The 13,352-nt window shown below is 41.3% G+C and overlaps 1 protein-coding gene across 1 annotated transcript in view; it reads right to left on the bottom strand.

The window, feature by feature from the left end:
* MID1 (midline 1) overlaps positions 1-13,352 on the bottom strand; it is a 171,567-nt gene that overhangs the window by 81,584 nt on the left and 76,631 nt on the right. The gene's annotated exons all lie outside the window — the stretch shown is intronic.

Genomic DNA, 13,352 nt, shown 5'->3' with positions numbered 1-13,352 from the left:
TTTAGCATACCAACTCTATGGCATCATTATTTTCAGGTAGCATGGTAAAGTGGTGGATCAACAAAAAAGGGAAAGGCCCTCAACGAGATGGACTGACACAATGGCTGCAATGATGGGCTCAGGTATAGAAAGGATTGTGAGGCTGGCACAGGACCGGGCAGTGTTTTGTTCTGTTGTACACGGGTTCACTATGAATTGGGGCTGACTCGATGGCCTCTAACAACAACAATGCTAAAAGGGGGGCCATTTTGTACCAAACAAACAAGCCAACACTCTCCCTTTGCAAGTCCTATTTCTAAAGCTGAGAGCCTCACAGATCTCAATCCAATGCTTTGTGTGATTCCACGAGTAAATGAAACCTACACTGGGTCCTGGCTTTTCAGCTGGAGGTTTTACTTCCTACTTCACGTAAAGTAGTGAGCCTTGGTGGTGCAGTTGTTAAAGCACCCGGATGCCAACCAAAAAATCGGGGATTTGAACCCACCAGCTGCTCCACAGGAGAAAGAAGTGTCAGCCTGCTTCCATAAAGATGACAGCCTTGAAAACCCTATGGGGCAGCTGTGGCATTGGTGATGCGGTGGTAGAATTCTTGGGGGACCCAAGTCTAAATGCAGGAGATACTAAGAGAACAAGTGGTCCCTGAGTGGTGCAAACAAGCTTGGCTTCTAACTGAAAGGTGGGAGGGTTGAGTTCACCCAGAGGTCCCTTGGAAGAAAGGCCTGGTGATAACTACCAAAATACCAGTCCCTAAAAACCCTAGAAACACAGTTCTACTCTGATACACATGGGGTCACCATGAGTTGGAATTGACTTGAGGGCAACTGTTTTTTTTTTTTTTTTTTTTGAAACTGGAAGAAAGACACCATCCTGCCACCCAAGGGGTGCAACTCAATTAGGAGAGGGAACAGACCATGTGGATTTGTGCCCAAGGACTGCATTCTGATCAACAAATCACCCTGTTATTTTCCTTAAACTTTAAGATTACATTATGAATCTAATTATTCTATTCACAAGTCCAATACATTTTATGAAACTAAGAATAATCACTGTCAGGGATGCTTGAATTAATGTTTGATTAAGTCAAGTTGTGTAGACTCAATCCCATTAAACAATCAGCTCCATCTATACATGAGCTGATTAAATTCCTACGTACATTTTAAAAAATGAGTTAAATTCATATACAGGGAAAAGCATAGAGCTTAAGGGACAGTTCCATGGACTTTGACAAATGTATACACCTGTGTAATCAACAGTCCAATCAAGATATAAAACATTTCTTTCACCCCCAAGAGAGGTGGTTGGATGCAGTGGTAGAATCGTTGCCTCCCTTGTGGGAGACCTGGGGGTTTGATTCTTGGCCATTGTACCTCCACGCATGGCCACAGCCTGTCTGGCCGTGGACACTTGCGTGTTGCCATAATGCTGAACAAAGGGCTGTTTTCTTCTACTTCTGAAAATCAGCCAATGGAAACCACAGGGTTCACAGTGGTCCGATTCACAACCCATCATGGGGATGGCATAGGACCTGGCAGCGTTTTGTTCCATTATGCAGGGGGTCACCATGAGTCGGGGGCCTCCTCAATGATGACTGATGACAGTCACTTCAGATGCCCTGTGGAGATCCTCTTCCAGTCAATCCTTACCTCCATGGGCGATCATTGCTCAGACTCATGCCACTAAATTCCAGTAACACTTTAAACCATCTTGATAAATTTAACATATTCCATTTACTTTGCAAACAACTTCAAATGCCTAATGGGGTAGGAAGTAAAACCCTAACATGTCAAAGCTCCTCAAGTCATTAAATAACTCTTATAACTCTAATACATTCAACTTAATACAGTGAAACTTGAGTTCTCTTGAATACTCTAATAGTGCTTTCAAACATAAACTCAGACTTTCAACTTAAAATCACCTATCTAAAATCAACTGCCTACTTCAAATTGGAACCTCAGAGCTAATCTGTCGAGTTTGTCTAATATGTCAAATTCTTTTAAATTTTACAAACATCTAATGTACAAACACATATTTCAGTTTCATAACATAAAATATTGACACCAAAGATTTTATTTCAGCCTTCAACATTATAAATAAACATGCTCAATGTTCCTGGGGCGGAGGGGGAAAAAACAACCTTACTCACTAATGGAAGTAAATTTATCACCTCAAGGAAGTTGAGGTTACCAGGTCAACAATTAATGGCTACTTGCTCAGGTAGGTTAGGGACTCTGGTGATACAGTGGTTACATGCTCGGCTGCTCACCAAGAGGTTGGCAGTTCAAACTCACCAGCTGCTCCACTGGAGAAAGATATGACGGTCTGCTTCTATAAAGATTACCCAAACCAAACCAAACCCAATCCACTGCCCGTCAAGTTGATTGTGACTCATAGTGACCTTATAAGGTAGAACAGAACTGCTCCACAGAATTTCCAAGGCTGTAAATCTTTACGGAAGAAGACTGCCACATCTTTCTCCAGCAGAGTGGCTGGTGCGTTTGAATGGCTAATCTTTCAGTTAGCAGCAGAGTGCTTTAACCACTGCACTGCCGGGGCTCCTTCTGTAAAGATGACAGCCTTAGAAACCGTATGGGGCTGTTCTACTCTGACTTATAGGGGTGCTATCAGTTGGAATCAATTCAGTGGCAATGGGTTTTATGGGCTCAGGTAGATGAAGCTATCCTCTCACCTGAGCTGATGTTACTGATTTACCACATACAACAGTTAATAATGGTCTAAGATTGGAGAACAGTTTAGGGGACCCTAAGCTTGCTGGTTCTACAAGTATCGGGAATGGATGCTCATAAGTTCTTGTTATGGTGGGTTCAACCAAAAAAACCCACTACCACTGAGTCAATTCTGACTCATAGCGACCCTGCAGGATAGAGAAGAACTGCCCCATAGGGTTTCCAAGACTGTCATCTCTACAGAAGCAGACTGCCACATCTTTCTCCTGTGGGGCGGCTGGTAGGTTTGAACTGCCAACCTTTTGGTTTGCAGCCAAGTGCTTAACCACTGCACCAAGACTCCTGTGGGTTCAGCAGGCTTCCCATTCACATCACATGGACTTGTTTTTTCACTATGCTGCCCACATCAAGAACTTAAACTTTTTAAATCACCTCTTTCATTTCTATCACCTGGTTTGGGTAGCTGATGTTCAGTAACCACTCTGGTTGCTTTTACTAACTTAGTTGAAATCAACTGATTTCTTTACTCGTTGATTCTTGTTACATCTGGCTTCAGGCCACGTTTCTAAGGTCATTTAAAAGACATTTACCTTAAAAGGCTATTGAGAGAATTAAATCAGGAAGTGATAGTTGGAGGCTATCAAGTGGTCATTATTGTTTTTTGTGCACATTTCCACAAGTCCTAAAATCTTTGCTTTCCTTACTCTACAAGCTATATATATATACTTTGTCGTGACACTGTGAAACAGTAACCACTGTCCTCCTGAAGCCCTCAAGGTTGGACCAGACACCATCTGCCCAATCCTATGCAAATTGATGGAAGCTTCCTTAATGAATTTATCACAGCCCAAGGCCTACTTATTGAGTTGGAGAATTAGGCTTCTACAATAGTTTTCACCACCTCCTGTATATAAACCTGATGTTACATCTAGTGAAAATGCTTAAAAGCATAGTAAAAGGTCTACCATAAATTCCTAGGGGGGGAAGTTATCTCACAGGGTTGTGAACATCTTTATTTGTCTCATTCTTCACTGAGAGCCTTTTAGAATTGTTGTTAGCTTCAGGCATTTTAAATAGCTGGATTTAAAATTTCATATTTCTGTTTCAAACAAAAATAACCAGTGCTACAATTGCACTCTTGTTAACAAACATTTCATATGCATGACTCAATTATTTTGTGGGGGAATTTCAAAATTAGAACAAAGTTCTTCAGTTTTTCCGACAGCATTTAGCAATTAAAAATAGAAGTCGATTGAATGAAGGTAAAAGATGGCACATCTTGTTTCTCTCATAATCTGTAATTATCTAAACCCAGCCTGATGGTTACGAAGAGAATACTTTAATGTCCATTGATTGAAGCAAGTAATTTAACTAGATATTAAGACCCAGAAGCAAAAGAGGTTGACACAGTAACAAAATGATGGCTTAATCACTGGGACCCTGCTCATCTCTGGCTGGCATGAAAGGGGCAACAATAGCACCAACCCTCTACCTATGAGTCACCATCTCCCTTGTCTTAGGACTCCTAAGACCTGAGCTTGGGAAATCAGCCTTTACCATAGTCACTCATCATAATCTGGTTTCTGAACGCTGCCACACTGGCACCATCACATTACCACCAAGGTAGAGCAGTGTACACTGCAAGCTGGGACAGGCAGTGGGTTGCGTGACGCAGTATAATGAAACCCAGTATCGGATTCTAATTTTACCGAAAAGCACTGTCACAGAGAGTCACACAGGGTGGGAATCTGACTCTTGACTGTAAGTGCCAATGGATTAAATTGTTGGACATTCAAGTCTGCCCCCAGCAGGGTACACTTCATCCAAGATCAGACACCTGTCCACAAGACACTAACTGCACGTTTTGTATTCCAATGCTGGTCTTCATCCAATGGCTGTGGATGAAGCAACTGCCAAGGTTTCCACAGCAGGAGAAAATGCTTTGACATTATAAAACTGCACACCCAAAATAACCTTAAAATTAAGGTTCCTCTTTCTTTATAGCCCAGCTATTTTTTCCTTATCTCAGTGTTTACAGTTGAATGCTTTTAGAGCTTGGTGAAAGATTTAAAAAGTTATTTACCAACCCCATCTGTTTGCTCAGTCAGTTTTAACAATTTCTTAGAAGCTACTGTAACATATCATCACCCTTATCCCTCCAGACTATATAGCGACCATCATCTGAGCAGAGATCTCATTAAAGGACATTTAATTTTCCCTCAAGAAGACTGTCATTCTACATGCCAATTGTTGTTGTTGTTATGTGCCGTCGAGCCGGACCCGACTCATAGAGACCCCTCCTTGGGTTTCCGAGGCAGTATCAATTAGCACTGGAAAACTCAGAGAAAGCCAATAAGAAAGTAAAATTTCCATTTAGGAAAGAAAAAAAGAGAATAGTTCAAAAACTTACTGAGCAAAAACAATGGCATAAGGAATAATAATTTTTTTAAAAAAGTAATTGAAACAAGAAAAGCCAAAAGGGCCAGTCTGGCCCGTATTTAAAAGAAGCCACTGAGGGGATGTTGAGTTAGAGAACGCCCTTCCAGGGATAACCTTGGACAAGGGCAGTGAGGTCAGCTGAGCCTTTATCCTCTCGAGACTGCTATGGCAAAGAGTTTCCCTTTTCTAGTATTTCTCTATCATCTCACTGTGGGTTTAGTAATTGGTCATCAACCCAAAGACCAAACCCATTGCCAATGAGTCGATTGTGACTCATAGCAACCATATGGGACAGAGCAGAAATGCCCATACGGTTTCCAAGGCCGTAGTCTCTATAAAAGCAGACCATCACCTCTTTCTCCCAGGGTGGGTTCAAACTGCCAACTTTTGGCTAGCAGCTGAGCACTTAACCACTGTGCCACCTGGGCTCCTCATTCATTACCAGCAATGCCAAAAAGTAAAATCTGGATAATGAGAAAGGAACACAGAAGAATTAATGTGTTCAAACTGTGGTGTTGGCAAAGAATATTAAATACACTGTGGACTGCCAAGAGGACAAACAACTCAACCTTAGAAGAAATGCAACCCGAATGTTGTTTAGAAGGGAGGATGGCAAGACTACTTACTACTCACTTATTTTGGACACATCAGCAGGAAAGACCAACCACCATAAAAGGACATAACTGTTGGCAAAGTGGAGGGTCAACAAAAGGGAGGAAGACCTCCAGGAGACAGACTGACCCAACAGTCATAACAATGAACTCAAACATACCAACGATCATGAAAGATGGCTCAGGACCAGGCATAGTTTCTGTGGCCTTAAGTCACAGCCAACTTGACTACTACTAACACCGACAACAAAATGCTGAAGTGAGTATGGCCAGGGACTGGAGTTGCTCTTTCAATGCCTCACCTTCTGAGTCCCAAACTGCCTTGACTTTCAGGGTCTCTGTTATCTGGGTTGAAAAAGACTTGGCATTTACCATCAAAAAGCCATATTATTTGCCCTCACTTAAAAGTACATATATAAAAATAATAGGGAGGCCTTCAAACCTTCTTCCATTATAATGAAAAGCAGAGGTGAATCCCTAAAGGAGGTGTGGACTTAAGAGAATGTGGCATTTCCTCCAGGAGTGCATGGGAAGGGTTTCATTGATTTAATTTCTAACAATTAAGAGTGGCCTCTATGCTTTGACTTGTTTAGCTCCAGCTGGCGTGGGAATTATTCTCCTGAAGAATGCTTCTATCCCAATACAAGGATACCCTCAGGAAGAGGAAAAGGAAGAAATGCAGTCTAGGAACCCAGCATGTGAATGAGGAAATACTTTCCCACTGCACTGATGAAAAAGAATAGCCTGCTGGTTCCTAACAAATTCCACTACTTCTTTTGGAGTTTACAAGGGCTATGAAGTTCTCCCGTGGAGTTTTCATTGTTTTGCACTAAGATATCCACATTATTTTCCAAAAATAACATTTCCTAAGTAGCTAAAAAGAGTTAGGGATACCAACTGTAACTGTGAAAACTACACAGGTCTATTTGTTCCTTGAATCCTCACTGAAACTTTAAGGCCAAGTAAAGTTCAAACTCAGATACAGTATTAGAGCCCACCAAGCTCTCCACCTCTCCAAAGTTGTCTCTTACTATCTCCCTCACACACCTTCCATTTCTTACAGAACGATCCACTTGCTTTCTTTATATACCCTCCTATTTTTCCATCCCTGTGCCTTTGTTCGCCCTGTAAGCAGTGTCTCTCCTTACCACTATCTACTCGAACAGTGTCTACTCTTGGAGGTGGGCTCAGATCCGTGCTACCTCTCCCAGCTCCCAGTTAGAAATAATTCCTCACTTCTCTGCATGATATTTCCAATCGCCTCGTATGCATGTGAGAGCTGGACAATGAATAAGGAAGACCAAAGAAGAGTTGATGCTTTTGAGTTGTGGTGCTGGCCAAGAATGCTGAAAGTACCATGGACTGCTAAAAGAACTAACAGATCTGTCCTGGAGGAAGTGCAGCCAGAATGCTCCTTGGAAGCAAGAATGGCCAGACTTGGTCTCACCTATTTTGGTCATGTTGTCAGAAGGGACCATTCCCTGGAGAAGGATGTCATGCTTGGTAGGGTGGAGGGTCAACGAAAGAGGGGGAGGCCTTCAATGAGATGGATTGACACGGTGGCTGTGATGATGGGCTCAAGTATAGCAGGGATTGTGGGGCTGGCGCGGGATCGGGCAGTGTTTCTTTCTGCTGTGCATGGGGTCGCTATGAGTCGGAAACGACTCGACGGCACTTAACAATGACAACAACTGCACCAAAGTGTATTATTTACACCTTTCTTTTGATTATTATAGTTTGATGCTTTATATTGTATTGGAGTTGCTCTCTTGTCTCAGTCAATATAGTCAGCTCCCTGTGGGCAAGGTCCATGGGCACCTGGCACTGTGCAACACACACCCAGAGGATGCTCAATACACACTAATGGAATGAACAAACTACAGCGATGCTGTAACAACAGATTACAGTTAAGATAAAGTTAAAGATTTAAAGATTAAATTGGCCCCAGACAAAAATTTACAACTTCATCCAGAAATACTTGGTTAGCAAACCCAGCTCCTATATTAACAGTCTCCAAAACAGAAAGAGCAGGAAGTCATGTAAAGAAAAATTATCCAAACTTTGGAAATAAGGGAAAATGATCACTGCGGGTCCTTCTATTGTCATATTAGAACATACTCCACCAAAAGTGCTTCAGTGAGGGTCATATGACTTTCTAGATTGGAATGGAGCTCTGGTAGCATGGTGCCTAAGGCACTTGACTGCTAACCAGAAGGCTGGCGGTTCAAACCCACCAGCCAGCCACTCCTCGCAAGGAAGACTGGGCAATCTACTTCTGTAGTGATAGCACCTTGGAAACTCAAGGAGGGATCGTTATGAGTCGGGTCCAACTCGAGGGCACATAACAATGACAGCAACAACAACATTTACTATCGATCTGGGCTTACACTCTGCAAAGTTAGATATTAGTTTAAAGAAAATTGATGACATGCAAGTTATTCTGCCCAAGTGTTATGGCTTTACTGCCATGTAGGTTATTAGCCAGCTCTGTATCTACTTTAACTATTGTATTCTAGTATTCTTTCCTCCCAATAACTCTGTACATATACACATATGTGGTATCCTACCTTGAACCTGCTTTATCATCCTGTTGGCTCCTTCATTAATGAGTTAAGTAAATCTTTGATGTGGATTCAGCTATTTTCGTGAGAATTAAGTGTTTACCTATTTGGAAATCATACTTTAAGAATATTAACAATTATAAATAAGGGAACAGATGTAAAACGGGTTTTGCTGACTCAGAGTGACCCCCATTGAGTTTCCGAGATTACCCCATCTGCCTTCCATGGAGCAGCTGGTGGGTTTGAACTGCTGGTCTTCTGGTTAGCAGCCAGATGCCTTAGCCACTATGCCACCAGAGCTTCTTAATTATAATTAATTTTGTTCAATCTTTATCTAGAATAAATATCCCAAATAAATACTAAATTTACTCACCCACAAACATTTCTTTCCATTCTAAAGGATTTACAGAAAGTGAATGAATATCCCTTACTCCTTGTCTGGAATAATTTCTAACAGCATATATATCTATTTGAAGTCTGCTTACAATTAAAACAGTGATAGCTTTATTCTAAGAACCTGTACAGCAACTAAGATAATATATAAAAAAACAAAAAACCAAACTCACTGCCATCGAGTCGGTCCCAACTCATAGCGACCCCTCCTTGGGTTTCCAAGGCAGTATCTGTATGGAAGTAGATTGCCCAGTCTTCCTTCCGAGGAGTGGCTGGTGGGTTTGAACTGCCAGCCTTCTGGTTAGCAGTCAAGTGCCTCAGGCACTAAAATATCCTTGTAAAGTTCTTGACTGAAGCATTCATCTATCATTTGAAATTACTGAACACCACAGAATATAATTTCACATGATGTTAGGAGGAATACCATTTTGTAAATTCAAGCTAGGCCAATATTGCAGTAAGAGCAAAGCAGTTCTTCTGAAATCACTACCACAGGCCATAATGGAAACCAGACACTAACTCTTTAAGAAGTAACGAGCTGAAATTGAATGAAATAATCACCCAAGCCAAAAAGCATTTATAAGACTTTCCTATAAAACAGGTAATTTTTTTTACTGATGAGAAATAATTCCTTCTTGTTGTCCTAAATGTTAAATGCCATCACATCATAAAAATAAAATAGAGCACATGGATCATTCCATTTTGTTCATCCCTTTATTCTTATAATATGTGTTCATTCTATTCTATAATAATGAAAACATGATGCTTGTTCACTATTTATAAAGTTGTTCAATCAACAAGGGTCAAAATGTTCCCTAGAGAGACTATTGCTAAAAGTGAATCCAGTCTAAGCAGAGGATTAGAAAGATCTGGGTTCTGCAGTGGGCCACTGCCATTTCTGCTGCCTATACACTTGCCTTTATTCCAACATGATGAAAAGACTGGTTCCAACGTGATGATCATGACAGTTCTAGAAGCAAGGGGAGCTGTGGCGTGAACCCATGAGTCTGTTAGACAGCTCCAATCTGCTCTTTCACCCATATGTTACTCCAATCCTCCCCTTTTCTCTTCCCTTTGTGTGTCTTTCTCTCCTCCACCTCCCATCAGCACCCCAAATGGTGAACAGCTGAAATGCATGCTCTGGGCAGGAGAAGAGAATACCCCAGTTCCTCCCATTCTGGACACAATAGCAGAAGTTGTAACAAATCTGGAGTTTAAAAACATTGCCAACTCTTGTATTTCTCTAATTAACTAGTTTTCAATTTCCAATTAGAACATTTGTCACTGAAAGTGCAAACTTTATGCAAAAAAGTATATTTTAAACCTTTCATCCAAGCCCCAGTGTTTGCATAGTAGAGATATTTTCACACTAATTGTATCTGACAACAACTGAGGAATGTATCACTGAGGGACACAATTGTGTTGCTAAATGTGCTGGCACCCCAACACCAAGAGCATTTTGAAGAATAATTGTTGGAAAATCTGTAGGATCTAGCTCGAGTCCTGAATCCTCCACAAAGTCTCAGGCAAATCGGACTTCTTTTTTCTCTCTTTTAATCCCCATTTCCTATACCATAATCCATCTAATGTAAGTCTCATCCTTATTTTACATGTCAGTAGGAAAAGAAGGAAGACAGAGCAATCTACTTCTGTAGTGAGACTGCCTCAGAAACCCAAGGAGGGGCCGCTATGAGTTGGGTCCAACTCGACGACACATAACAACAACAACAACAACAACAAGGAAAGGAAAAAGATGGTGCCAAATACACTGTCCCGCCATTAATTTTCAAATGTAGCCCAATTTCGGAGAGATGAGCTGGTGAAAGAAATGCATCTTAGAATCAAATTAATGCACTATTACACTAGCTTATTAGTATGTGAGTAGCTTCTCCACTGTTCTCCAATTATGTCATGTTTGTATACTTTTTTTTTTAGTTATTATAAATTTTCTTTTTTTACTATATTGTGCATCGTGGTGGTTATATTGTGTCAACCTGGCTGGGCCTGGTTGGGTAGCTGGGCATCTGGTGGTAGTTATTCCCCATGATGAGACTGGTAATCAACTCCACAGTAGAATCTACTATGAGCAGCTGAGTAGCTGCCTTAGGGATGTGGTCTGCTTCCTGTATATAAGGAGAAGCCTTGGGGAATGGTCTCTAGCTTACGGCATGCTTGAACCCTGCATGTAGCCATGTCATTGTTCAGCAGCCTGCCATGCTCTGCCGACCTTGGGACTTTCAATGGACTTGAATTAATGGCCTGCCGTGTGGTTTGGTAACATCGGGACTGTGCCTTTTTATTTGTCAACCTTGGGGCTTCTCAGCCTCAGCAGTCAGCAGCTGTCTGAGTGAAGAAACGCCTCTAGCTCCAGTGGGCTGGGAGCAGGAGGCAGAGCTGGACCCCAAGGTTGAGGGGCTTTCACCCAGCCCCTAGAGCCTGGCACTTTGAACTTGGACTTAAAGCCTCCAAATTGTAAGAATAAACTCCTGTTTGTTGAGGCCATCCTGTTTGTGGTATGTTTCTTGTCAGAGCGGCAATAGATAACCAGAACATGCATCTACTGGCACAGTTAGAGGCAAATAGGAGAATTTAAACTTATAATCATTGATTAGATGACCAAAAATAAAGGATTACAGGAAAAGTGCTATTGTGAAACAGAGTTACTGTCACAAATTTTAAATGCACACTCAAAATGATTTGCTTTCCAACCATAGATATTATTTGGGCCTAAACTTGCAAACATTCCAATAGTGTTCAAACTGGCCATTTGAACATCAGCATGCACATATGTTCAAAACAAATTTCCCAAACTTCCACTGTGTGCAAACTACTGTTCTAGTGTCTGGGGATACAAAGATGAGTAAGACCTCATGCTCATCATCAAAGATTCACTCTAGTTGGAAAAATGGAAACTGGTGCATGAAATAGTGATCAAAACAATACTTGATTATTGATTAAACGTTACGGGATTCAGAAAAAGGAATGATCACTCTGGTCTAGGGGACCAAAGAAATATTCATATTCGAAGTGCCACCTGACTTGGGATGGGAGGGATAGGAAGGATTCAGATAAGCAGATATGCAGTGGGAAGTGTAGGGTCTACTAGGCAGAAGGAACAGCTTGGTTGAAGGCTAGAAGACTTAAGAGCAGAGTGTATGGGCAATCATTTAGTTTTAGTGCATGGACTGGAGAGTGGACAGGTTGGGAGAAGATGATAGAGAACTCTGAATATCACTCTGAGGAACTGATACTGATTTCATTGTTCCAAACACAGTGTGGAGTCACTGAAGATTACACTATTGCTGGAATTGTGGCTGATTTGATGGAAACATATTAGATAACCCAGACACATTTACAATATATACCTTTTTTGGTTGCTCTTTGTAAGGGTGATTAAAACCTACAATATTTTTTTTTTCTTTTTCTTTTTATGTAATGCTGGATTGGGGATAGCTGTCATGGGAGTTGGGACAGATTTGGTGAGGGCCTTGTCCTTTTTACTTTAATCCATCTTACATATCTGGCTTCTATAAAAGATTTAATTTTAAGAAAGATTCCTATTTTGCAAATGAAAACCACAATGAGATACCACTTCACACTTGCTAGGATGGCTATTATCAGAAAACAGACAGTAACAAGTGTTGGTGAGGATGCGGAGAAACTGGAACCCTCATCTACTGCTGCTAGAAATGTGAAAGTGCGCAGCCACTGTGAAGAACTGTTTGCTGGTTCCTCAAAAAGTAAAACACACAATTACCATATGACCCAGTAATTCCACTCCTAGATATATACCCAAGAGACTTGAAAGCAAGGACTCAAACAGATGCTTGCATACTAGTGTTCATTGTAAGGAACACTGGTAGTGCAGTGGTTAAGGCATTTGGCTGCTAGCCAAAAGGTCAGTGATTCAAGTCCACCAGCAGTTTCATGGAAGAAAGATTCACAGCCTTGGAAACCCTATGGGCGTCACTATGAGTCGGAATTGACTTGATGGCAGCAAGTGAGTGGGAGTGTTTGCTGTAGCACTTTTCACAATAGTCAAAAGGTGTAAACAATCCAAGAGTCTGTCAACAGATGAAAGGGTAAACAAAATGTGGTCTATCCATGCAATGGAATATTATTCAGTTGTAAAGACAAATGAAGTCCTAGTAGTTGCCACAACATGGAGGAACCTTGAAAACATGCTGAGCAAAATAAGCCAGACTCAGAAAGACAAATACTGTGCTACTGTGTGGTTCCACTTGTACAAAATATCCAGAACAACAAATGTATGGAGACCAAAGTTGATTAGTGGTTGCCAGGTGTTGGGGACAAGAGGGAATGGTGAGTTACTGCTGAAAGGGCCCTGAAATTTCTGTTTGGAGGGATTAAAAATATTTGGAAATAGATAATGATGGTCATACAACATGGTGAATGTAATTAATGTCACTGATTGTACACTTAAAAATGGTTAAAAATGGCGAATTTTGTTACATATATTTTACTGTTAGGCAGAAACACGACTGGCAGGTGGGTGAATGATTAAGCCGGAGGGAATTATAAGAACTGGTCAAGCAAGGAAGCACCTGACCAGAGCCCATACCAAACCCCAGCACGTAACCCTTACTTACGAAAGACCCCAGCACCTGACTCTTACTTATGAAAGCCCCCAACCATTTTCTGCC

This window comes from Orycteropus afer, unplaced genomic scaffold (genome assembly GCF_000298275.1).
Source record: "Orycteropus afer afer isolate SDZICR_OR568_19922 unplaced genomic scaffold, OryAfe1.0 scaffold00304, whole genome shotgun sequence".
In the NCBI taxonomy this organism is placed as follows: domain Eukaryota; kingdom Metazoa; phylum Chordata; class Mammalia; order Tubulidentata; family Orycteropodidae; genus Orycteropus; species Orycteropus afer.
Note: the sequence above shows the minus strand (reverse complement) of the source record. Positions and strands in the feature narration are given on the sequence as shown.